This window comes from Dipodomys merriami, unplaced genomic scaffold (genome assembly GCF_024711535.1).
Source record: "Dipodomys merriami isolate MVZ:Mamm:240054 unplaced genomic scaffold, mDipMer1.0.p SCAF_6, whole genome shotgun sequence".
NCBI classification, from domain to species: Eukaryota; Metazoa; Chordata; class Mammalia; order Rodentia; family Heteromyidae; genus Dipodomys; species Dipodomys merriami.
In genome coordinates this window covers 23,114,012-23,141,642 of record NW_027206179.1, presented here as the reverse complement: position 1 = coordinate 23,141,642, position 27,631 = coordinate 23,114,012, and the positions used below count along the sequence as shown (strand labels likewise).

Sequence of the window (27,631 nt, the reverse complement as noted above, 5' to 3'; positions counted from 1 at the left end):
TAAAGCTATTTCTTTAATAAACGCTTAAGTTCATTAAGAAGACACAGTTAAATATTGCAATGTATACAAATACTACTAAAAAAAGTTGAAAACAGCAATCTAAAGAAAATAAATTTTAGGAAAGTCAACTACAATGATGAGAAAATAACCTGTAAGTGGAAAGATCCATGAAAATTAGATTTCTTCTTAACACAGAGAAGAGGATGAAGCCCCAGCAGACACAGAGTAATTGGTGCGAATTTCCAAGAGAGAAGTAGGAATCGTGTGTAGCGATGATGGAGTATAAGGAGACCAGGAGCAGGATCTGCTAGCTCACACCTACAATCCTAGCTGCTTAAGAGGCTGAGATTTGCAAATCAAAATTCAAAGCCAGCCCAACCAAAGAAAGACTCCTAGGTCCAACTAACCAGTAAAAATCTGGAATTCAAGGTGTGGGTCAAGTGGCAGAACACCAGCCTTGAGCAACAACAATAGAAACAAAACAATCGAGAAAGTGAGGCCCTGATTCAAGTCCCAGTACTGACACACAGAAAAATAAATAAAAATTAAACCCAGGAAACATGTGAATAGAAGATAAAACCCACAATAAAGAAAAAAAATTCTATAGGTATAGAGATGAATGGAAATTGTGAAAACAAAAATGCCAGAAAATGGGAGACTTAGTTGTTCTTTGAGAAAATCTTTGAGAAAATCTAATTTGGAAAAGGGAATAGGAAACAATTTCCCTTTGAAGGCTGAAGGACAGGAAGACAAACTAGTCTTAGCAGAGAATTGATCAAAAATCATTTAAATAAACAGGTCCTGGTGACTTTCAAATTAGAATGTCAATTATTGATGATTCAGGCTCTGAGGTGCTAATAATAACGTATTTTTGTTACAGTGGAAAACTATCCTTAGTGATTTCTTCTCTGAATGGAGCACCTGCTTCATTATGCCTTATGTTGAAGGACCCCCATGAAACATTTTATGTGTATGTGAGCTGATACTAAGGCTTGAACTCAAGGGCCTGGGCCTGTCCCTTAGCTTTTTGTCTCAAGGCTGGCACTCTATTCATTGAGCACAACTCTACTTGTGGTTTTTGTTTCTTTTTTTTTTGCTAGCTAATTGGAGGTAAGAATCTCATGGACTTTCCTGTCCATGCTGCCTTTGATCCTCTCATCTTAGCCTTCTGAGAAGTTAGGATACATAAGCCTTTGGGGCCTGGTGAAACTTTTGTTATTATGAGTCTCATGGGCTTTACTGCCCCATCTAACTTGGAACCTTGGTCCTGGATCTCAGCTTTCTGAGTAGCTAGGATTATGGGCATGAGCCACTGCATCCAGCTTGACATTATATTTTAAAAGTGTGTTTATTATTACCTGGAAAAGGCTTGTATTTGTTAATTAACCTACACTTTTCCCTAAGACTTTTGAGGACAACTCATTTCCAAGGATGATGAGCCTTGTCTTAAGACAGCTATATTGAAGACTAGTAGGTTCACTAGCATTGGTGAAATTGCTAATAGTGGAAGTTTGATGGAATAGTTACAGCTGTTTTTTAAGTTGCTTAAATAAAAATAGATTTCCTGTCTACATTCTAAAGGCCCATGTTATATCTCAAAGCTTGAGAGAAAGGTCTGCATAAATTTTTTTAAGAGTTCCTGAGTCATAATTGGCTCTTTCCTTCTTTTTCACATTGCCTTTCATCAGTCTATTCTACATGCTTCCCTAGGTTGCTATGCAAATCATTGAATTTCTAAGATGCATTTCTGCTATGGCTTCCTTACTCCAAGGTCTCCAATGCCTTCTCTCAATTAAATCTTCAACACTTACCTCTCTGGTAGTGAAGGTCACCTGTCCTCTTTATCTGGTCTTCCTTCTTACAGTTCTAGATAAAGTATGTTCTCCAACCTAGCCCAAATGCTCGTGATTCCAAAAACACTTTGCACTTCATCTCCTTATTGTAACTCATACTGGTTACTTTCATTGAAATGCTTTACTTGTTTCCCTTCTGCTGTGACTTGAATGTTGAGTGTCCCTCCCAAGTCTACAAATAGGTGTTGTGCATCTTTAAGGGGTGGGGCGTGGTGAGCAGTCATGAAGTCACTGGAGGTATTGTCTTAAAAGAGAATGTAGGAACTCAGTTCCTCCTCCTGCTCCTCCTCCTCCTCCTCCTCCTCTACCTCCTCTTTTTCTTCATCATCTTCTTACCTTCTTCTTCTTCCCCCACCCCCACCCCTTCATCTTCTGCCTTCCCTCTTGGTTCCTCCCTCTCCTTCTCTCTTACTTCCTGCTGGAGACTTGACTGTCATCTCTGACATAGGCTCCCAACACTCTTCTCTGAGGCAAAACCTATGGGACTACCTGATCTTGGACATTTGATCCACCAACTATGAACTAAAATTCGCTCTTTATACATTAGCAACCTAGACATTTCATTGCTGAAAAGCAGAGCTGACTAGCACACCTCCCCTCCTGTTCTGTTATCAATCACACTTCAAAGTCATCTGATATACCACACACTCTCTGGGCTTTCTCCAAGTCCTTCATTTGAAGGTGCCTTAGGAGGGTGGACTTAGGGTATTTATTTTGTACTGCCTTGTATTTTGTGATTTGTACATGTCTAATTCTACTCACAATCCTGTCAAGTGTGAGCATACACATACTCACACACACACACACTCACATACCCCAATATCCACCCCCTAATAGAGCCTGGCATACAGAATTCGAGTCTTGTGAGTCATTACATTCTCCACAGTACCTAGGATGCTGCCTTGAACCTACTTGCCCTCACTGCAGGTGTTGAGATGCTATGGACACATGGGTACAAAAGGATGCTATGAGATTCAGAAGTACTAGTTCAATTATGAGAAATTAGAGAGTAGAAAACAATCATTGAATCTGTTGGCTTCTGGGGGTATTTTCCTAGTGGGGGTGGTGCAGAGCTGCTATCTTGGATGACGCTGGCGTCCACACAGCTTCTCCTCACCAGCCAGGCAGGGATCTTCTACCCATCATTTCCCTCGCTCTATGGGGTGTGATCTAGGGGGTTGTATTTCTTCTGAAAATTATTAAAAGATGTGGCAGCTGGATCAGCTTCCAGGACATATAGTTTATCTGGATCAACCTAATGTTCTGTATGCAAAATGTGTCAAATCAAGCAACATGTTTAATTTGAGAATTTTCTATTTATGTGTGTCACTTGTGCTATTAAACTACTGGCATGAAAAATTATGTCTTAAATTTTAGTAAGTTATGTAGGCTAAACTTTAAAAATATAAATTAGTGGTGTCAGCCTTTATTAATAGGGGTATCCATTAAAGAATTTCAAAGCAGATTACACATACATATTTACTCATATGTGGCTCTGTGTGAATATAAATATGTGTGTATAATTGCTAAAGTGTACATTTATAAATTTCTTTTAATTAGTTGTGTTTCATATACAACAATACTAAGGACTACATTGATATAAGGTTGTTAATAGTGATGAGGGTCCCTGGTCCTGATGTAGACTCTGTCAATCATCTCTAGCTGATTGATTTTCATTGATCATTTTGAACTCATGTTTTCTCAGTTGTAAAGTAAGAAAGCTAAGACATAGCTCAAAGTTTTTCTGTGAGCAAAATAAGATAATTTTTTTTTGTTTTTGGCCAGTCATGGGGCCTGAACTCTGGGCCTGGGCACTGTCCAGAGATCTTCAGCTCAAGGCTAGTGCTCTACCACTTAAGCTATAGAGCCACTTCTGGATTTTTTTGCTTATGTGGTGCTGAGGAATCAAACCCAGGGTCTCATGCATGCAAGGCAAGCGCTCTACCACTGAGCCACCTTCCCAGCTGAAATAAGATAATTTATATAAAACAGCACACTAATACTGTATACTATCTGGTACTTAGTGATAATTTTTGTGAATGGTGGTGATTAATAATAATTCTAATATCAAGTAATGTCAGATAATTTGAGGTTTATAGTAGGCATTAATTTTTGGGTAGAAGAATCATCAATTTTATTTGCATTCACTAAATCATTTCAACAATGTATTAAAAGGTCAGGGAAAGGTAGAGAATAGGATAATTTGTCTTTAATTGACTGAGATGTTATATTTGAAAAAAAGCTATTTTAAATTATAATTATAATAGCTATCAAAGTTTCAGGGAAAGCAAGTCTGTTGAAGCCTCCCAATCATCCATAAGTAATGTCAGCACTCAGTGCTGAAGTGTTGCATCAATATTTGAGTTTTCACCTATCAGTGACTTCAGATTTACTCTTCTGCTTAGTCTAACATCAACAAAATGTCAGGACTCTGTAGTATGCTTATTTTAATATTGATTAATTTTATAAATGAAAGAGACAACCCTATACAAATCAATGAATAAATCAAGGACTGTAGTGGACAAAGATAATGAATACAGCTCTCACAAAGGGAAAGTGGAAAAGAACCCAGAGAATAAATGTTCTCTGTAATAGGACAGCCTACTACAATGGCCAGCCTTTTTTACTTTCTAGAGTATTATGTGATTAGGGGACCTTATAATACAGAAAGTCAGGATCTGGTGACATTGGTTACTTGCCTAGAATCTTGGTGGCAGTAAAGTTCATGCAACTCTTTTGGGGGCACTTGGAAAATATACATTAAATTATGTGAATACTTCTACTCCAATTACAGCCTTATAAATTAAACCTAAGAAACTGATAGAAAGATAGAGGAGGACTGGGAAGTTGGCTCAGTGGTAGAGTGCTTGCCTCACATGCATGAGGCCCTGGGTTTGATTCCTCAGCACTACATAAACAGAAAAAAGCTGGAAGTGGCATTGTGGCTCAAGTGGTAGAGCGCTAGCCTTGAGCTGAAGATCCGAGGGATAGCGCCCAGGCCTAGAGTTCAGCCCTCATGACCGACAAAAAAAAAAAAAAAAAAAAAAAAAAAAAAAAAAAAGAGGAAGGCTGGGCATAGTGGTGCATGCCTACAATCCTACCTATTCAGTAGGTGGAGGTAGGAGGTTCATAAATTCCTCGGTGAACCCAGGCCAAATTGTTATTAAGACTCAAAAAAGCATTGAATATTATGCATAAGACAATGAAGGGGAGGGGTAGGACTTGGGAAGAAGGAGAATGATGAGAGAAGTGACATTGATCAAGAATCATATTTATAAATGGTTGTTGAATGGTAACTTCTTTGTATAACTACTTAGAGATAATAAACATATAATAAAACAAAAGATACAAAACAAAAAGGCCAGAGTGTGGCCTGAGAGGTGAAGTGCTTGATTAGCAATGAAAGCCCCTAGATTTAATCACTAATGAACAAATAAATAAATACAACAGAATGTTCGCCACACTATAAACTAGAAGCAATATTAATTAATGTTCACCACCAAAGAAGTGGCCCAAAGTCAGTCATTTATCATACACTCAGTACACATATATTACCTTGCATGTAACACAATGCCCTAACTTGAAAAATGCTTATAGACATGTTGAGACAAGCAGAATACAAAATCACATGTGTACCAAAGTTAAAAGTTTTAAAAATATATTTTATTTATGAAAATTTGTAGGAAAACCTCAAATAGTACTGGTAATGACCTGTAAGTGTTTGGTATCCTGAATAGTTTTTCTTTCTATTTTCTACAAATTTTCTTTGCTAGAGCTTTGTTTTACATGAAAATATGATAAAATAATAATAATACAAAAAGAAATTCCTCTTTGAGATGACTGCTTTCTAAATAGATATATTCTTGCCTTCCAGACAAGTTTATTTTTGCCCCCAGGGCAAAAGCTGCATGTGTAAGTAGGTTATTAATTAGCTCTAAAGTTATCACTTGGGGAGCATGGAGATGTCAGAGGTTAATACGAATTTTGATTGGGATAATTTATACAATGAAAATTTATGTCTATGTTATTCTAGTGAGTCTTTCTTTAAAAAAAGGATAAGAATTGTTTTTAGAGGTTAAAGAATGGCAGTATTTTTAAAAAAAATTACAAAAACCTGATAACAGAAATAAAAAGCTTTCAGTACAAACCAAACACTAGTTTTTGCAGCCAACAACATAAATGCAATTAGTTTATCTTGATCTGCAATTTATCACACTATTTTTCTGTCAAAATATATGAAATTTAGGATTGCATTTAATCTTCCAAAATGTTTCTCTGGAGAAATGGAACAGAATCATAAATATGCTCTATTGTTTGCTGAATAACTCATAGAGGGATGGAACTTTTTTTTTTTTTTTTTGAGCTCCTGAAGACTTCCATGGTGCCAGGCCCAAAGGTCACTTTTGAAGGATCAAGTACATGATTTCCTTTTGAAAAAATATATTCTTTTTTGCCGAGTTCTGGCAGGCAGTTCACATCAGTAATCCTAGCTACTCAGGAGGCTGAGATCTGAGAATCACAGTTTGAAGCCAGCCTGGACAGACAAGTTCTTGAGACTCTTTTATTTCCATTAGATTACAGAAAGGTAGAGCTGGAAGTGGAAACATGGCTCAAGTGGTAGAGTGTCGTCTCTGAATGAAAAAGCCAAGTGAAGCCCTGAATCCTAATATTGGTACACAGACACAGACATGTAGACACACACACACAGACACACACTGACACGCACATACACACATACGTGCACACACACACACAAAATAAAGTAAGTAAGTATAAATATACACTTAAAATTCTGGAAAGCTCCACCCTTTTTATTTTCCTTCCCGTCTTTCTCACAATAGAGAACCAGCTAACAGTCTATATGTGTTTAAACAGACTGTATTAGACACGCTTTTTAGTCTTACAGGTATTAACTCAGTAAATCACCACAGACACCCTATGAGGTAGGTAGAGCCACCAGCTCGAGTTTAGAAATGAGTGAACTGAGATATAAGAGAGGCACCGTGACCTTTCCAGGTCAGTTAGTAAGGGGCAGGCCTGATACAAACTGGGCAGTCTGGTTCCAGGGCAAGGGTGATTTGCTACTGCCCTCATGTGTCTCCCTGTGCCCTCAAGGGAGACAAGGGGCACTGAACCCTTGAGAACTTTGAAAACTCAGACATGATTTGATGAGGGAAGGCCCTGTTCCCAGAAATCCAGAGGCTGAGAGGTACACAGCTCAATTATGTGTCATGGGAGGAAGGCCCGTTTTTGGAATACCTTGAAAGACTGAATATGATTGTCATTCATGATTCCGGATAGCTTGCAGAATGGTAGAGCTCAGTTCTTGGGGGTAGTTTTAGGCCAATTCCTGTTGATGCGGGGAAATATTGGCTGTGCTGGCTGACAGCAAAGGCAATAGCAGTGTTGGCTTTGGGAATATGGTTAGTTTTCTAACTCCATTGAACTGTGGGACTTTGAGTTTGCATATGAACTTTTGTTTCTGATCTTCATTTCCTTATCTGTAGGGACATGACTATCCTGTTCCTAATCCCTTATATAGTAATTGGATAAGTCCTATTTCCTACTCACAACTCATTTAATAATGAGGTAAAAAGTTCTATTAAGGGCTTACTTATGGTATGATGCACAGCATTAACACAGATACTTTCAGGCAGATTATTTTTTCCTTAGAATCTTCTTATTTATTTTATTTTTATTGTAAGTTTATTTTTTATTATTTACTTGTTTATTTTTGTGACTTAGAATAGGGCTGAACTCAAGGCCTGGGTACTATCTGAACTTTTTGTTCAAGGCTAGAACTCTACCACTTGAGCCACAGCTCCACTTCTGATTTTTTAGTGAGTAATTGGAGATAAGACTCTGAAGGACTTTCCTGCCTGGGCTGGCTTCGAACCGTGATCCTTAGATCTCAGCCTCCTCAGTAGTTGAGGTTACAGACGTGAGTCACCAGCACCTGACTTAACCTACTTTCTTATTCCTTTAGTATTTAATGCCATTTAATAAATATTAACTTTGGAAAAGGTATATTATCTTTGGCTGTGCTTTGTCTAGATTGTTTTTATTGTCATTTTCTGTAACTTCATTTTTGTTGCCTGCTCTTTAATAAGATAATGAAATTATAGAGATTTTAATTCCTCAGGGTGTAGAAATGACAAGTAGCTCATCAAAGAAATTATATTCTGGAAAACAAGAGAAAAAAATAAGAGTTTTCTAAAGCAAAATGTAAGCTGGCAGGAAGAGATATTTCTATTGGTTTAAAATGAGGCAAAACGGAGAAGGTACAGGCATCTGCGCTGACATTTCAGAGAGCGATGAAGTATTTTGCTCAGGCACCTGTGAGATAATTTGTCATCTTGGACTTTTAAAGTAGGAGTCAAGAAAACAGCATCGAGCGGTTGGCTGACTTAGAAAACTGATTGGTGTTTTCAAGAGAATTTGTTTTATGTGTTGAGTGGAGGTAACCTTCTCTGAATAAGAACCTTAAATGGTAATATTTTGTGAAAACATTTATTTCAGGAAGGGAAAAGAACAGTGTTATATTAATTACCTGTACTTTACAGGTAATTAATTAAAGTACAATTTTTGTACTTTACAGAGTGAATTACTAGTCTTAAAAGGGACTTAAAAAAATCATAGCTCTGTTAGACATCTGTAGACAGATGGATTAACTCCAAGACACAGGCATCTTTGAGATCTCACAAGTGCTACACAGGCCCTGAGGTCAGGGGTCAATACAACACAACCCCTTCCTTCAAGCACCAAAGAGGACACCAAGAGAAGTGAAGGCAGACTGGACTCTAAAAAGTTACCATGGAGCTGGGTTTCTGGTGGCTCATGCTTGTAATTCCAGCTACTCAGGAGGCTAAGGTCTGAGGATTGTGGTTCCAAGCTAGCCTGGATAGGAAAAGTCCATGGCACTCTTATCTCTAATTGCCAGAAAGCTGAAAGTGGATCTGTGGTTCAGGTAGTAGAGGGATAGTGCCTAGGCTCTGAGTTCAAGCCCTAGTACCTGCGTGGTACATGCATGCACACAAAGAAAAAGTAACCCTGGGTATCAAGATGGTGAGTTCTTCATGGTAGCACATGCAAAGTCCTAGGGAACACTGAAGAAATATCTTTAGGGAGATTAGAGAAAGGTTTACAAAGAATGTGATTCTCAAGTGCACACCCAAAGGCAAAGTGCTCCATCAAGTGAAGGAAAAAAAATTCTGTAACTGTATCAAAGCTCTGGGTCTTCCAGGACGAGTACTCTTGTGTGGTTAGGTGGTGGCTTGTTCTGTGTGTGAGTGGTCATAAACAAGGAGAAAGAAGCCATAGAGAATAGTCAACTAAGTAGGAGGAAATCCAGGAAGTTTTCAGCTGAGAGTTGGGTATTAATGAATGCCTGACAGTATACTGGAAGGTGGGAGGAAAGTCAAGCTGCTTTGGGGTCGGTGAGTGGTACACAGGAGGTGAGCAAGCACAGGCAGGATGTATTGTTTTGTCATTCCTTTTTATGAGGGGGAGAAAGAAGGGAAACAGTTTTAAGGGAAGAGGCTGTGATCCTGTGGGCTTGGTGCAGAACAGCATTGGAGCTTATTGGGGTGCTGACAGTCAAGCCAGGAAGGAAAGAGAAGTTGAAGACAGAGACAAGAAAAGAAGTTACAAAGGAAGGTTCTAGAAAGCTAAAGAGCACAAATGAGAGCAATGGTTCTTGAAAAAACAGAACATATTTTCCTCTGGGCAGGAAGAAGCCCCAGGGCTGCATGAAGAGGAAAAGGATTGCACGTGCATCTGTTTTTCGGACTTTTTTTTTTTTTCTGTAGGAAGCAGTAGTGGCATTTATTTCATAGTCTCTTTTTTTTGGAATTATTATTTTTTCTTTCTTTATGTGACTGGGATTTGAATTCATAGCATAGTCTTGTGCTTTGGACCATATCCCCCGCCCTTCTTTTGTTTAGTTACTTTTCTGTTTTTTAAGATAAGATCTTATTACCCCCACCAGCCACCCCAGGAGGGTACCTTGGAATGTGTTCCTCCTATTTATGCTTCTCATACAGCTGGATAACAGCTACTTACCATCATTACCATTGTGCCAGCCATTGGTTTCACCAATGTTATGCCTGGACTGGCCTCAAAATCCCATCCCTTCAATCTTCATCTCTCAAGTAGCTGTGATTACAGGTTTGACCTGACATGCCCAATCTTTTGTTTGCATTTTAAAGGAAGTAGAGATACTGTAGTAGTAAAACATGGCACATTTCCAGAAACAAACTGTCACCATAGGTCTCTTGTGTGCTGATCTGGAAATGATGGTCATCAGGACAGAATCCCCAGTCAAATCTTTTTTTCAGTGTGTGTCTCTTATGATCAATGTCCAGAATGTTTGAAATCAGAATGGGGGGACAACTTAAAGAAGTGACTAGTTATACTATAAGTTGCAATAATAATCTCTACAGTTGTCGAGTAGATATATTGCATAAATACATTGGCAAGAAACCCAAAGCTGTTGCAGTTTATCTGATTAACTTGATCCCTTTGACAATTGTTAGCCTACAAGAATGGCCATGGCATGTAGTTCAGTCTGACAATAATGCAAATGCACAAGAACAGTTGACAAATATATCCTTCCAGTAAACACTCGTGAGAGACAGTGTCCATAGAGATCCAGGATTGTGACACCAGAACGATCAGAAATAAGTCCTCTTTCTAGTTCTTATTTGCTGTATGACCTTGGCCCTATTAGCTCCCCTTAGTACTCTCATTTTCAAAATGAGAGTACCTATCTCATAATACTTTTATGAGGAATAGAGGGATAATTTATGTAGTTCTTAGCAACATGCCTGGCACGTGGTATGCATTCAATAAAAGGAATAATTATAGCAATAATAACTTAAGAATCTACATCATACCATGAGATTTTCATAGCAACATCTTGTTTGTAGTAAGGATGCTGTGTGTAAGGGAAGATACTGAAGATGGTGGAAATGAAAATACACTAAATCTGATGATGATTGTAGCTTTAAAGAGTTTTTCTAAAGGCTCAGTAGGGTGACAGTTTGAGAAGTGGACATCAGAAAGATCAGGGTTTGAGAGCCTGACTGGGAAAAAGGTGACATTCTATCTCAATCAATAAACTGGGTATAGTAGTGGTCTCAGCTACAAAAGAAGATCATGTCGGGGGCAAAAATACAAAGCCCTGCCCCACAACTATCTAATGCAGAAAAAAAGCAACTGGGGGCACGGCTGAAGTGGTAGAGCATCTACCTAGCAAACCAAAGCCCTGGGTCAGACCCTAGTACTTAAAATGGGTTTGTGAAGATATTAAGATCCCATGACTTCTCTGGGCACTTAGGAATCAGTGAGCCATGCTGATCAGGGTGTGGATGGCCTCTGTGTACAATGTAATGCATGTTTTTCAAGTTCTATTAGTGGAGCAAAGAGGAATCCTAGGGATTGTATAGAACAGTTTAATTGCACTGTCGCAGTTAGTGCCTTTGTGCAACCGTGTTCACATTGTCCCATTCTTATATTCCACAGCACTTGGTTTTGTGAAAGACTGTCTGGAGAGGTAGCAATTAATTTTAAGAAGGCTTCATTCAATGTTACTACCATACCCCTTTCTCTTGGGCCAATAAGTTCACTCAACTTCGATTTATTCTGGTGTGTCTATTAGAAAATGAGAATGACAAAGCTTTCCTTCTAGCTCTGGGCTGTTCTAAGGACCAATGAGGGAGACTGTGGTATTTATGTACACTCTTACTTATTCTCCATTCCCAAAAGGTGTGTAGTGCAGTAGGGCAGATGGGCACAGTGACATTGCCGGGAGGCAAGTTCAGAGAATGGGTTTGCAGGCTGATGGGAGAAGCTCGGGGTTGGCATTCACTCTGGGGGGGGGTCTCTCTCCAGGGCTTAATTTTTGAGGTCAATACAAGTTCAGAATTTCAAGAAGATGATTCTTCTTTTTCCTGCCATTAACATCTGTAATGAATTGTGGTTTAACACTATTTCCCTCAAGTTTAATTACTTGAGTCCTTGAATTTATTATTATTATTATTATTATTATTATTATTATTATTATTATTATTATTATTATTATTATATTTTTTGTCAGTTGAGGGGCTTGAACTCTGGGTTTGGGCGCTGGCCCTGAACTTTTCAGCTCAAGGCAAGTGCTCTACCACTTGAGCCACAGTGCCACTTCTGGATTTCTGGTGGTTAATTGGAGATAAGAGTCTCACAGACTTTCCTGCTGGCTTTGAACTATGATCCTCAGATCTGAACCTCCCAAGTAGCTAGGATTACAGGTATGAGCCATTGGCACCCGGCTTACCAAACAATTTTTTAGCATGAGAACAAAGGGCATCTTAATTTTTTTTTATTAGAAAATGTTGTGGAGTATCTGTTCTATGCTGAATACTGGGGTGGTCCTTGAAATATTGAAAAAAATCATAACTTGTATGCTTGAGACCTTGTTGGAGGTTCTGAGATGGAAAGCTGTGCAGGTACATCAATAGGGATGTGATAAAGGTTGATATGGGTGATAACAGATGTATAACTTATCTGAAATATTTGGGATCTCATAGCTGAAGTGTTTCATGTTTCTGTTTTAATTTTTGAATATATATATATATATATAGAGAGAGAGAGAGAGAGAGAGAGAAAGAGATTTGGGCATAGAATCAAAATTTAACTAAAAACTTAATTTATATTTGTACACCCCTTATACCCATATCTGGAAGATCATGTACAATATTTTTAGTATGCCCGCATTTTGACGGTCACCTGTCACATTATGTCAAGTGTGGAATTTTCTACAGAGAGCATAAAGTTTAGGACTTGGAAGCCTTTCAGATTTGGAGTCTTCCCATCAAGGCTACTCAACTGATAGCTTATGGAGGTCTAGTTAAAGGAATGTTGGTACCATATGGAGGGTTTCACAGAAGAGGTAGTAGGATGTAATCTGGATCTTGACAAGTGAATGGAACACAAAAGTGAAACGAGTTAGCTTCACCCGGGAAGGAAGTATGAAACGACATAGATTTTCTGAATAGCTGGAGTAGCTAGAGTCTAGGGCTGGTGTGGAGAATGGGACATAGGCTGGAAAAGGAGCTGGGCGTCATAGTCTTTTTTTTTTTTTTTTTTTTTTTTTACCATAGACTTGTTTCTTCTCTTGGGACCTAAGGTTCTAGGGATATACTTTAATGTTCTCTAGGTAAACAAATAAGATCAGAGTCGGCCAGCAGATCCTGAGAGACTTTTGTATAGCATTGGCTGCAATGTGACAGGCTGGAAAGGAGATGGGAAGAGGCTGATGGCCAACACCCATCCTAGACAGACCATGAGTGACACTTCCTTACAGATCAGTGAAGAAGGTATATTCTGAAATCTTCCCTTCCGTTCAAATCCAGAGAAATATGTAGAAGAGAAAGAAAGATGATAAAACCAACAACTACATATGTCTACGGAAAGAAGAATGCAAATGGAATTAAACAGAAGCATATAAGAACACAAGGGATATGTTCTCACATAAATAGAAGTCAGGAGGGCTCCAGGAAGGTCACCAGCACAAGAGTTCACCTTTACTTAACCCATACAAGGATTTGCTCTGGAGGAAATGGAGATAATAGAATAATCTGAAACAAAACTATATGCTATGTTCAGGACAATAAATCTGTTCACATTTATCAAACAAAAATAAGTGTTTATAAAATAAGATCACACAGTTATAAAGAACCCATTTGAGGTCTTTGAAATAAGAAACAATTAAAAAAACTATCATAGGCCTACAATATAACCTAGTTAGAGTGATATTGGAAACCAGCCTAAAGAGTTTTTCCAGAGTATGTCAGAGAGATAGATAAGGAAACAATGATAGAAAATTTAAGACTCAGAGAGAATGGATTTATAGGCATCCATTTACTGAGGCAAAGGTAAAAAGAAAAGAGAAAATAAAACTGAGCATTGGTGGTTCACACATGTAATTCTAGCTACCCAGGGACCTGAGATATGAGGGTCTGTTTGAAGCAAGCCAGGGCACAAATGTCTGTGCTCCCCTATCTCCCCTTAATCAGCAAAAACACTAGATGTTCTTCCATTCCCTTTCCAAAGGAAATGAATGACTAAACTGACCTGGATCCTAAATAGTAAAACCAGGAGGTCCTCCCAAATAATCTCATGACAATGCATACAAAACTCTATTTAAACAAACCTCTTCCTCAAACCTTTACCAAGGTTCAAGTTATACTAGTCACTGATTTTTTTTTGTCAGTTGTGGAGCTTGAACTCAGGCTTGAACACTGTCTCTGAGCTTTTTCTGCTCAAGGCTAGCTCTCTACCACTTTGAGCCACAGCTCCACTTATGGTTTTATGGCGATTAACTAGAGATAAGAGATAAGATATAGACTTTCCTGCCTAGGCTGGTTTCAACCCTGATCCTCAGATCTCAGCTTCCTGAGAAGTTAGGATTACAGGTGTGAGCCACCATCACTGGCTTCACTGGCTTCACTGACTCTAAGAAAGGAGAAAGTTCTTGATTTTATGAAGTTGTTTTAGGGTGTCAAGGTGACCATGGGACTGAGATGTGTGTGTGTGATCTCAGTGCATTCTGGTTCACCAATCCGAGGTTGGTTAACAAAAAAAAAATCAAACAGCATGCAATAATTCCTAGTTATATGTTGTGTTTTCTTCAGAAAATGCCATCAAACTAATGGTGTAAGATTAACAGATAATGATATTTAGTATGCCCACCGCTTAATAAAAAGACAATAAAAAATGACTGTGTCATTACTACAGTACCACTGCATGAAATGAAGAACTTCGATCACACTGTTGTGGTAAATTCTTCCTAGCAGAAGTTCTGAATCTGCCAGTGTTGACAGTTCTTTATTCAAAAGTGTAGTTGCTAGCAGGGGTCTTTTTAGTGGAAGAGTTTAGATATATTACCCACGAGTTCTTAAATATGTATAAAACTGGGGAAACATTTTATAGTCTTGTTGGCATTCCAAGATACATGATTTGAGTTGAGGGGAATGCAGTTTTCAATCTTCAAAGATGCCCTGGGAACAGTCCCTGGTGCTTCACTTAGTGGTTACAGATAGCTCTGCAGGGAGGCCTTGTGCTCTAGTCTTGAGAAAGAGACACTCTGAATGGGAGTGAGCTCTCTGCGCAAGCTTATTTTACAAACCCAGAAAGTACATCACTCATGAGAATTAGCCTGCCCATCTGCTTCTGTGTCACGTATGTGCCAACGGTGTCTACATGTATAGGAAACATTTTCCCATCAGGAGCATGCACATTTCCCCAGGGTGCTCGCACATCATGTCTGGAGGTCTTCAGGGTTGGTTGTATCAGGCTGTTTTCAAGATTCCTAACTTTCACGTCTCTTGTTTTCTAAAAATTGCCTGCACTGAGTCTGTTTTTCATATTACTTCTCTCACTTTCTCAAACAATGGCTGCCACTTCAGTGTTAATATGGCATTTATACCCCAGGAATGGAAATTTCCCCTGCACCAAAGGGTGATTGGAAATACTAGGGTTTATTTATTTATTTGTTTATTTATTTATGTTGGTCATGGGCCTGATTTCTGGGCCTGAGCGCTGTCCCTCAGCTCTTCAGCTCAAGGCTAGTACTCTACCACTTGTCCCACATCACCACTTCTGGCTTTTACTTCTTATATGGTGCTGAGGAGTTAAACCTAGTGCCTCATGCATGTAAGGCAAGCACTCTACCACTGAGTCACATTCCTAGCCCTTAAATATTAGTTTTTGAAGGAGACCTACCCTTTTTTTGTGTGCTGTACCTGGGGCTTGAACCCAGGACATGGGTGATGTCTCTTAGTTGTTTTTGCTCAAGGCTAGCTCTCTACCACTTGAGCTACAGATCTACGTCCAGCTTTTGTGGTACTTAATTGGAGCTAAGAGTCTTCATGGACTTTCCTGCCTGGGCTGGCTTCGAGCCTTGATCGTCACATCTTAGCCTCCTGAAAAGCTAGGCATTTTGGCACTTTGGTGGTTAATTGGAGGTGAGAGTCTCATGGGCTTTTCTGCTCTGAGCTGTCTTTGAGCCATGATTTCATATCTCAGCCTTTTGTGTAGCTTGAATTATCATTGTGATCACTGGTGTCTGGCATGAAGGAAGTACCTTTTTGAAGATGAATCTAGGAGCCTTACACTTTCCTGTCTTTATCTTCCATGTATTTCAGGGAAGGATAAGCTGGGCTTTGCAAAGTAGATTAGTTATATCATGATTCTTAAAAAATAAAGCTATGATTTTAAAGTACAACCAAGTTTTAGAGATAAACTAGATAGAACCACAATACATATTTTATATGGTTCTTTAGGATCCACTGGAGTTCTTTGATAAGATTGTTAAACCATTTTGTCAAAGCAGATCATGAAATACTGATTTTTGCTAAAGCCAATACTCACCTTATTTTGTTTTATAAAATATTCAATATTTCCTAGATCTTGTTAACAAAAATAATCTGACTAAACTTATGATGATAAGTTTGCATGGCAATTTAGAAATACAGACGGGGGTACATAGTTTTCTTTCCCCTAAATTTCTCTTTATGGGAAAAAGGCTTCTCTGAAAACTTGCCTGGAATTTTCCAGAGGTGAACCTCTCTGTGCCAGTCCTCAGGCTGCTGTGAGAGTCCCACAGTGTCCCCTTTATTTCTCAGATGAGGATTGTCTTGGGAGACTCTTGGGTTTATGAACATCAGTCGGAGGACAGGCAGTCAGGCTTTTGGGAAATGAGGGACTCATACCAGAACTTCTCTCTTGCAGTATACATTAATTAGCATAGCCTTCCTGCAACCTGACACCTGAGAGAATTTGCTGAAAATGAAGAAAGGTTAATTTTGGCTCCCAGTTTCGGATGTTTTAATCCATGGTTGGGTGACCGTATTTGGGCTGTGGCGGAGCTGTTCATCATGGCAGGGAGGGGAGGGACACTCTTGTCACTCAGTGTGTGGCGGAACCCTCTTGTCACTCAGTACCACCAGGGAAACTAAGAGAGGCTCAGGTACCCATTTCCACTTCAAGGGCACACCCCAAAGACCTAACTTCCTCCCAGTAGGCCCTCCCCCACCCTTAAATGTTTTCCTAGCTGATGGTGATTAGGCTAGGGACCAGTCCTTCCTTTAACACGTGGACCCTAGGGAGGCATTTAACATCCCAAGTGTATCACATAGCCAGATAACTGGGCAAGATTCTTGTTGGCTCTGGTGTGGCAACAAGCGACACTGAAATCTTAATGGTTTACAAGTACAGAGGTGCATTTCTTGCTCATGTAACACATTTGGAAATGAGTTATCTGTAGCCACACTCCTATTGTATGGATGAACCTCTATCTGGAAAAGAGGCAATCAATTTCTCAGCTAGTACTTGGAGCTTTTGCCTGGAAGTGGCATGGCTTTTCTGCTTTCTTTGCATTGAGCATAACAAGTATGTGGACCAAACCTTATGTCAGTTGTGGTGTACGGTGAGGAATACCATTCTCTCTTGGTAACAGAGAAATGAACGTTGTACCAAAACAAACACAACAAGAAATCAGGCACAAAGACTTTATTCAAGGTTATTGCAATAGGAAAGGGAGCGAGAGAAAGGAGAGAGAAAGAGCAAAATATGGTATGAACCCAGCTTTGCAGAAACAAGAGGTACTGGAATTTTTAAGAACTGAAGAGATTATAGGCCATCTGCATCTGCTAATTAGACTTACTCAGTGGAAAACTAAGCTTTCTTTTAACAAGGGATACTTAAAAAATTTAGTTAGGTGCCTAACCAAGTCTAAGTTAGGCATCTACAATCCCATAGAGATGGAGAAATAGGGGCACTGTCTTGTTTGATGATCACATTTCAAAGATCTCCAGGTCCTTGAGAAAGACATTCATACATTTCAAGACTAGTGAGGGGCTTGGATGAGATTTATATCTCAAAGGGCCTGAAAAGCATGAACAATAACACATTTTCTAACAGTTATAGTCAGGAGGAGGACTGTCGGAGAGTTAGTCATGCTGAGGGAAAGCTTAAGGCTGTCTTGGTCAGTATATCAGAATAGTTGTGTGTGTGTGTGTGTGTGTGTATGTGTGTGTGTGTGTGTGTGTGTGTGTGTGTGTGTATGTAAGAGAGAGATGGAGAGAGACAGAATCAGGGAGAAAGAGAAGGACAGAAGCAGGATAGTATGTTAGTTATTTGTTTGATTACAAGCTACAGAAGAATGAATGCTGGCTATCTTGAGCATAGAAATGCTCACCTGGGACTCAGAATTGAAGACTGCAGGCCCTGAGATGTGAGTCTCCATTTCTGGCAGGTACATTATATATTCTGGACATAGCTACTGCTCTATGAAGATATGGCCTGCAACAGACACATCTGTAGCTGCTGTGAGTGACTAGCAGTTTTCAGTTTTGCTCAAGTCCTAGCCTGGGCGGGAGTATTTGATTAACAGAGCCCTGGCTTCCTGGTGATGCAGAAGGGACAAACCCTTCCACATCTATGTCCTCACAGCCTGGTGCTATGGAGAAGCTCTAGTTTTGGCTTTCGGAATGGTAGGTAAAGCAGTGAGTTTAACCATGAGTGAACATACCTGGAGTCAGTTTTTACCCATTCAATGAAAGAGAAGGCTGAAGAGACAAACAGAATGAAACATACAGAAATGCTGGACTATGGCTCAAGTAGTAGAGTGCCTGTCTCACAAGCACAATGTCCTGAGTTCAAACCCCACTACTGACAACACACACACACACACACACACACACACACACACACACACACACAACATGAAACCACTGATGTTCACTATGTGGTATAGAAATTGTTCCACAAAGTTCTACATAGGTCCTGTATTTTCTCTGGGGCCCTTTGATGCTCAAGAATCCAGAAGATATCAGCTGTAATCCTCATTCCCTGCTCTAGTCCTCTGTGTACTGCTGTAACCTGGCAGAGGTCCGAGTGTTCAGCCCCAATGAAGGTGCAGCTCTTTAAGCTCTTTGCACAGTTAGGGTGAGGGGGGAGTGCATTTGGATGAGTACATTGAGAACAAAAAAAATCATCTCTTCGGGTCAGGTAGATTGATTCCTTAAAAGGAGAGACAAAACTTGGTTTTTGAAGATGCAAAACCAAGGATCAGATCTCTGCCACTTCTCCGAGGCCTGGCTTTCCCATGGGAGGGCTGGAGAGTCTCATGTGTATCTCCTGGAGAGTTTTGAGAATGGATCCTGAAGTGTGTACAAGCATACACAGCACTGTCCTGCAGTAGGCACGAATAAATGCCAGCAATTATTAAGAAAGGAACATCTTTAACTTCTGCTTCTTTCCGCTCTGCCAGAGTCATTGCTCCGTGGCAGTTGCAATCCCAGCATTTGTTCAAGAGGAAGGAAGGATACACATGAGTCTATTTTTGAATTGGTTTCTGGGGGCTGCAAAGTGCCACATGCTCTGGCTCTATCTTTCTGCATAGCCTGAGGAGCTCCCATGTGACTCGTCTGGCCTAAATCAAACAGGCCGGAAGAGGCTGGATCTTGTGCAGAACAGATTGGAACTGTATCTGCCAGGCTACTGGGTCATTTACTGAGCTGTGCTGTTCTGAAAAGACGCAGCATCTTGAGGAGAGCTTGATGAGACAGTCTTTACTATGTCCTCACACTAATGCCACATTAATCACGCCAAAGCGTGCAAGTACCCAAGTATTTTGTGAATAGATAATTAATTTAAATGTTATATGCAAGTGTCACACAGTATGTGAGGATTTTTATGGAGATCATCAACATTTCTGTGAAAATTTCTTTGAGTCTATTTATAAATATGTGCCCGATGATGTGATATCTCTGGAATAGAAATAAACTGTGTGAGTGTATATGTGTAAGTTCTTGATGGTGATTATGATTTTATTGGTGTGAATTCAAAGTATAAAGCTGGAAGTTAATATTAACATTTTTTTCCAAATGTGGTTAAAACTAAACAGCATTTTTTTTCAGTTTTAAAGATAACTGTCTTATAAAAGCGAACAAATCAAAAAGTTTTATTGGCAGTAATATTGTTTCTTAAACTCTAGTTGCCTTGGTTACTCTTAGAATATTAAAATAATCTGGGACTGTACACAGAGAGGACTAGATAGCCCTCATTTATTTTGGGCCCATGAAGGTGTTAATAAACACTCTGTAAGGCAGGCAGGGAAGAAATGCACGTATTACCTACAAGGAAAGATGGCGACAGTAGCTAGCCAGCAGTTTTTTTTTTTTTTTTAATTGTATTTTATTTTATTTGAGACATACTGTACAGGGGGGCTACAATTACATGGGCAGGATAATGCATACATTTCTTACCAAGCATTGCAGCCTCCTCCTTTGTTTACCCTTCACTTCCCTTCCCCGCCTCCCCCCTCCCCCCACCCAATTTTACCCCCCTCCCCCCACCCAATTATACCCCCCCCCACCGACATTGTAAAGCTGGTTTTGACATGACATTTTGTACTTCTCATTGTTGCAACAGGTCCACCTGAATCCTTAAACGACTTGTTTGTCCCCATCTCCTCCACATGTTATACTGACATCAAATATAGTGAAAGCGAGGGTTACACTGTGGGGGAGGGACATACAAAGCAACAAAGAAATAATCTTATAAATGCGTTAGAAACACATGCATGAAAGAAACGAAAACATTAAGATACATATTTAAGGGTTCATTTTCCTAACATCACATTATCTGACCTTTTCCGCTTGACTCATACCTATACTAGATATTGCAAATAAGGGAAACCATGGGACCTATGCTTCTTTGGGCCTTAGCCAGCAGTTTTGAGCTTTGTTTTTTTTTTTTTTTGTACTGGTACCGAGGCTTGAACTCCAGGCCTATGAGCTGTCCCTGAGATTTATCCCCCAGCCCCCTCAGGGCTATCACTTTATCACGTGAGCCACAGCTCCACTTCTGCCTTTTTGGTGATTCACTGGAGATTTTCCTGCCGGGGCTGTCTTTGAACCATGATCATCAGATCTCAGCCTCCTAAGTAGCTAGGATTACAGGCCTGAGCCACCACTGCCTGGCTCAGTTTGGGTCATTTCTCAAAGAAATAGCATCATTGATAATGAGAATTGCTGTCTTTAAGATGACATAGGATGCCGGGTGCCGGTGGCTCACGCCTGTAATCCTAGCTACTCAGAAGGCTGAGATCTGAGGATTGTGGTTCAAAGCCAGCTGGGGCAGGAAAGTGAGACTCTGATCTCCAATAAACCACTCAGAAAACCAGAAGTGGCACCATGGCTCAAGTAGTTAGAGCACTTGCCTTGAGCTGAAAAGCTCAGGAACAGCGCCCAGGCCCAGAGTTCAAGCCCACAACCGATGGAAAAAAAAAAAAAAAAGATGACATAGGATACCTGTGGTCCAAACGCTTCTGGTGCACAAGATACACAGGAGCTACCTCTTGCTTCAGTGGTGCAAATCACCTGGCCACAAAACAAGAAGCCAGCTTTTCTCGCATGGTTTGTGGCCAGTGGTTTTAGCATTGAGGACGGCTTCATCCTTACCCTCGAATCCGAATTTCAGGCTAGAAATGAAGCAGAGGAGTCTGCTGAGCTCAGTGCTTGCTCTTCAGAGCAAGGGACCCAGGGGCTGAGGAGCTGGTGTCAACTGGGAGTTCCTGATGTCTGCGCAGCATTTCTTTCTCATTCGGGTTTTGACCAAGAAAAAAAATCCCACTTTTTCCTCAGTACACTGAAGTCCCTTATTTACAGAATGCTGTTACAGGGAAATTGTTTGGTAGCACTGTAATTTTAGAAGTTACCTTGCTAGAGTTGTAAGACACAGCGTCATCGAGTGGTTTGGAATTCCAGAGTACAAATTATATAGACTAACATATTGCCTTAAGTTTTAGTGGAGTGTTTGTGTTTTAATTATTGCATATTAATTGTGCAAAGTAAGGGTTCCTATTATTGATTGCATCCATCTATATACTTTGAACATATTCATCTTTTGTTACCCTTTCTTATTCCCTTCCCAGGGATCCTCCTTTGTTGTTCATGCCACTCCTACTACCTTCTACATAGGAAATAAAGCATGATATTGGTCTTTGTGAAACTGTTCTCCCTTCATATGATGATTTCCAGTTCTACCCATATTCCTGCAATACATAATTTCATTCTAGTTTATAGCTGCATGTGGATCTGTCATCTTTTCTTTCTTTATTGATCCATTGATGAGTACCTGGGGCAATCCTCCAACTTGGCTATTATGAATATACAAATGATCCATGCAATGGCAAACATGATTATGTATTACTGTATCTGCTTATCTTTTTGCTCATCCTGGGTCCTTACACCTGAGGAGGGCCTATGAGGAGAGAGGGTTCAGAAGCAAGGATCTCTGCCTATGCTTGCTTTGCATATTCACTTATTTAGAATCATTACCTGTGCTGCTGTTGAATGATGGGTGGATGGCTATGAAGATTAGAGTTGGCATATCATAAACCTCCTGATTTGCATTTTTACTGTGTTCTTGTTTTCTTTCATGACCATCACATAATCCATGTCAATAACTCAAACGTCTGATCTGATCAACAGTTCTAATGGGCACAGTTGAGTTGAGGAAAAGGGATAAAAGGCACTGTGTGGTGTGTCCTGGCTGTTAGTCACTTATATTCAACTCACAACTCCAGGCGACAAAGGAGTTATTGTCACCATCCTGCAGATAAGGACACTGGGAAGCAGAGAAAGTTCATTGTCCACTTAAGGTGGACAAGGTGAATACATGGTGATACCTGGATTGGATGAGGGGCTGCTGCCTTTGAAAGAGCGGCGGGGGATGGGCAGGTGGTGGAAACTTAAAATAGAAAGTAGTAACGGGATAAAGGCACAGCTCAGCCTACTTACATTCCTCCTTTTCTTGCCTAAAAATAAAGTCATTTCATGTGATCCAGCTAGTGAGCCCTGCCTACAGGGGCAGTGGGGAAGCCAAGGAATTTTCTTAGGTTTGCAGATCTCTTGAAGTTTAAAGTGGTGGAGAGTTTCTTTTTTCCTTCTTCCCTTCTTTCATCTCTCCCTCTCTCCCTCTCTCCCTCCCTCCATCCCTCCCTCCTTCCCTTCCTCCTTCCCTTCCTTCCTTCCTTCCTTCCTTCCTTCCTTCCTTCCTTCCTTCCTTCCTTCCTTCCTTCCTTCCTTCCTTCCTTCCTTCCTTCCTTCCTCCCTCCCTCCCTCCCTCCCTCCCTCCCTCCCTCCCTCCCTCCCTTCCTTCTTTTTAAAGTTAACAACTGGAGAAAAGCTGATGAGCTAAGGAAGGCTTTAGGACTGAGATGGATAAAAACCTCACTGGAATTGTCAGAGGGCTTAAGGGTTACAGGGAAAGAGAATGGGGGTGGGGAAGAAGCAGATCCATTTAACTTCCTCACTGATGAGCTGAGGATGTGACGGAGAGGCCAACAGAAATGATTCATCTGGTAAGCGACAGCAAGGGAGGCCTTGATGCTGCACAGGAACTTGGTGGGGAAACTGTATTGACTCTCTGAAAACAGCAGCGATAGATCAAAGGGTTTATGTTATTTAAAACACACACCTGAGCTGATGAGATTGTGCTGGAATTATCAGAAAAACTGGGAAAGATTTAATCTCAGATAAGGCTTGATAAAGAGGACTGGTCGTATAGTCACATATCGATTAACTAAGCATCTTGTTTTATGAAGAAATGTCAGATTTTGGTGTGTTTTGTTGTTTTTTTTTTTTGGTGAAAACTACAAAAGTCATAGTTTTAGAGCTGTATGAAGTGCTCAGGTGTCCAATTAAAAAGTGAATATTATTTTGTTGATAGGAAAAGTTAGAAAAAGTGATAGACCATAAAAACTTCCATGAAAACCTTGGAATGTCTGCAGATGGCAAAGTTGTACACCTTCTGCTCTCTCTATTTAACCCTTTGCATTCCCACATGTGCACCTGTCTTACAAAAGCTGAAGCTTTCTCTTTCTTTCTTGTTTATTATAAAGATGTTGTACGAAGGGGTTACAGTTACATATGTCTTTTTGAACTGAGACATTCCCTCCCTCATTCTCTCCCAGTTTTTTACCCCTCCTAACCTCACTCCCTGCCCAAGTTGCATAGTTCATTTCTAACACAGTGTCTAGGGAGTGTCACTGCTGAATTAGTTTACCATTTGTCCCACTGTTTCTGTGCTTCCCCTTCCCCTCCCCAAATTAGATAAACTTACATACAAGACAAAGGTACAGAATCAAAAACAGCAACAAAAGGGGGGAAAAAGACAAAAAAAGGAACTGCAATCAGTACAATTTTAAAGACTTCTTATTTCCCTTTCTTAGAGTTCATTTCAATAAGCATCATTTTATATCATCATATGCACATAGCTATTGAACCCTTGTGATCTTCTCCTAAGCCTATACTCCTTTGTTCTCACTGTGTGAATGTTCAGAGTCCTGTTTAATTAATCATGTTCAAGTATAAGTTATAGTCTTTGACCATGCAAACCTACTCCTGGGCATTTATCCAAATGACCACAAACCAGGTCACACTAAAGCTCCCAGCACAACCATGTTTGTTGTAGCATTCTTTTTTTTAAAATTTAATTTTATTGTCAAGGTGATGTACAGAGGGGTTGCAGAAATGAGTACATTTCTTGTTGAGCATTGCTATCCCCTCCCTCCCTCATTTTTATCCCACTTTCCCTCTCTCTAACCCCCCTTCCCCAAGTTGTAAAGTTAATTTCAACATATTGTCTTGTGTGTATTGTCATTGCATTGGTAATAACAGCATCTAATAATAACAGATGCTGGAGGGGATGTGGCCAAAAGGGAACGCTACTGCACTGTTGGTGGGAATGTAAACTTGTTCAACTACTCTGGAAAACAGTATGGAGTTTCCTCAAAAGACTCCACATAGAGCTCCCCTATGACCCCGCAATCCTGCTTCTGGGCATTTACCCAAATGATCACAAACAAGGCCGTACTAAAGCTACCAGCATAACTATGTTTATCGCAGCATTATTCACAATAGCTAAGATATGGAATCAACCTAGATGCACTTCAGTAGTAGATTAATGGATCAAGAAAATGTGATACACACATACACACACACACACACACACACGTAATGGAATTCCATGCTTCCATCAGAAAGAATGACATTGCCCCATTTGTAGGGAAGCGGAAAGACTTGGAAAAAATCATATTGAGTGAAATAAGCCAGACCCAAAGAAACATAGGTCCCATGCTTTTACTTATTTGCAATCATCAATATACATCTAGGATAATCGTATCAGATGAGCAGAATAGCTCAATAGCTATGTACATATGACCATATAAGATGATGCTAAGCAAAATGAACTCTAAGACATGGAAACAAGAGGTTTTTCTTTGTTGTTGTTGTTTTTAATGTACTATGTGATTTTTTTGTTTCTTTTGTATGTTCTTCCCCCTATGATATATCCCCTGCTGTCACTGTATTTGATTTTGGTAGCCTGGTATTATATATATGTTTATTTGAATTTGGGAAGAGAAGTGGAACAACAGAACGGTGAGGCAAAGGACAAGGAGAACCAATGCAACAGAGATATACACAAGACAATAGTTGGAAATTATCTGGGAGTGGGGTGGGGGAGAAGGGTAAGTGGGAGAAAAATGAGGGAAGGGGTAACAAGTTTGACAAAGGGTGAACCGATTCCAAAGAAACAGGTTGCGTGCTTTCCCTCATTTGTAATACTTAGAATAACCCTCTAAATCTCTATAAGGAGCTGTTGTTTTACAGTTCAAAATGTCTTTACATGGCCACATGCAGGTTTGGTCCACGCTATAGGCCTTGTTTGAATGGACCAGAATATGTCCTGAAAGTTGTGTTTACACATGGATTTAGCTTCTCAGAACCTTGCTCACACTACTCTGCTTATTGGAATATCTTTTCTTTGACAATATTCTTGTTGTAGTGAATACCCAGCCAGTCTCATTCACCTACACTTCTTGTCAAATTATAAAATTTGTTTTTCTGATCTCTACATATGATACTGAGATTTCCTTACAGATTCCTGAAATTCAACAGTACACCGATTCCTGAAACTCTCAGTAGATAAAAAACAAATAAATTTGATGGTTTTTTGTATTAAGTGATTAAGTTCAAACCACTCCAAACCCCTTAAAGAGTAATGGTATCCTAACAATTGCAGGTATTTGAGAAACTAAAACACATAGGTTAAAACATAAATTATTCATTTATGTTACCAAGACTCCTTACTAATGGAAGATAGGCTCCTGTCAAACACTGTTTACCTTCACGATCTTTGAAATCAGACTAGGCACTGTCAACCCCCTTGTCCACCCCATTTTCATCTTCTGCTGGCCTTTATGACATCAACTGCCCAATTGAGCTCTTCAAAATTACAACATGACCAAAAGGTGTCTAGTACAGTCTAGTGCAGAGACTGTGCTATCTGGAGCCAGAAACCCCCCAACCTGAGAGATGACCTTTTGCTTTCTTCAAGATGGTACCTGGTAAATGAGCTTCTCTTAGTACCCTGGGGTGCATAGTTTGGGGACTGACAAGGCCTTTTGTTTAACCAGCCAATCTTTATCACCATTTATTAGTTTCCTTTCATTTAATTACTCTCAGTAGTATATAAGAACTTTACTGCATTTCAAATGTACAGCACACAATAATTGCTTTTTTAAACTAGCAATGCAGTAAAACTTTTATCTATATTTATTTACAATCACTATTATAAGTGTTTCTTAGACTTTATTAAAGCATTGGCTTTAAGTTTAGACCATAAGTGGCTCAAGTATATCTTATTTCCAATGTGTAAGAGCTGAAAATGAGAAAACAGAATAACACAACACATTGTCTTTTTCTCTGCTTTTGTCTTAAAAAAATTAAGAAAAATTAATTAAAAAAATAATTTAAGCCTGGATCAGGTGGTCCATCCCTATAATTCTAGTTACTGAGGAAGCTGAGATCTGAGAATCTGTTTTTAAAGACAGCTCAGACAGGAAGGAGAAGTGGAGTTGTGGCTCAAGTGGTAGGGATCCAGCCTTGAGAGGAAAGCTAACGGCCAGTGCTCAGACTCTGAATGTAAGCCCTACCACTAGCACACACACGTGCATGTGTGTACACACACAATGTTTTAGTTATACAAACGCATTTCAATTAAACATGTTAATCTTGACACCTTCCATTATTCTCCCCATATCTATCCCAAATCCACCCATCTTTTTAAGTTACCTACTTCCATTTTCATATCTTTACCTCATAAGGTATTGTCTACCTTGTTCTTATCTTTAAGCAAATTATGAAAAGTGATGACATGGTAGACAAGGGAAAAGAATAACATTTTTCTGAGGACAGACAGGACTTTGGTTAGTGTAGTAGACTATTTTGAGGAGGCAGATTCTCAGTTTATATAAAAATGGGGTGCAACAATGTTTAGTTCAAGAATGATTATTATTATTTTTGTTGGTGTCTTGTAAATAAAAAATGTAAATTGGGGATTGTATTGGAAATTAATCAATTTAATTTCTCTTTTCATGAAAAAAGTAAAATACTCCACTTACTTGAATTTTAAGTGCTGAAAAAAAATCCCACAGGATTAAGATAACATATGAAGAATAGTAATTTATTGTTATTATTGTTGCCAGTTAAAAGAGAAGACAGAGATGGGCAGAGGAGATTGATCTCTAGGGGAATGTGTTAATTATACATAAATCATGCTTGTCATGCTGTGTTTTGAACATCAGAGTAAATTATTACCTGTTGACACAACTCTTGGAAGGTTTTTTAGCAGGTAAGAATAGTTGTCAATATTTTAGTACTCTG

General features: G+C 39.6%; 1 protein-coding gene and 1 long non-coding RNA gene across 2 annotated transcripts in view; both read left to right on the top strand.

The window, feature by feature from the left end:
* Positions 1-27,631, top strand: part of Hs6st3 (heparan sulfate 6-O-sulfotransferase 3) — a 668,805-nt gene that overhangs the window by 47,890 nt on the left and 593,284 nt on the right. The gene's annotated exons all lie outside the window — the stretch shown is intronic.
* LOC138814015 (uncharacterized) overlaps positions 26,231-27,631 on the top strand; it is a 150,447-nt gene continuing 149,046 nt past the window's right edge. Inside the window, exon 1 of the long non-coding RNA XR_011367887.1 lies at positions 26,231-26,313. This is a non-coding gene — a long non-coding RNA (uncharacterized lncRNA). The remainder of the gene's footprint in view (positions 26,314-27,631) is intronic.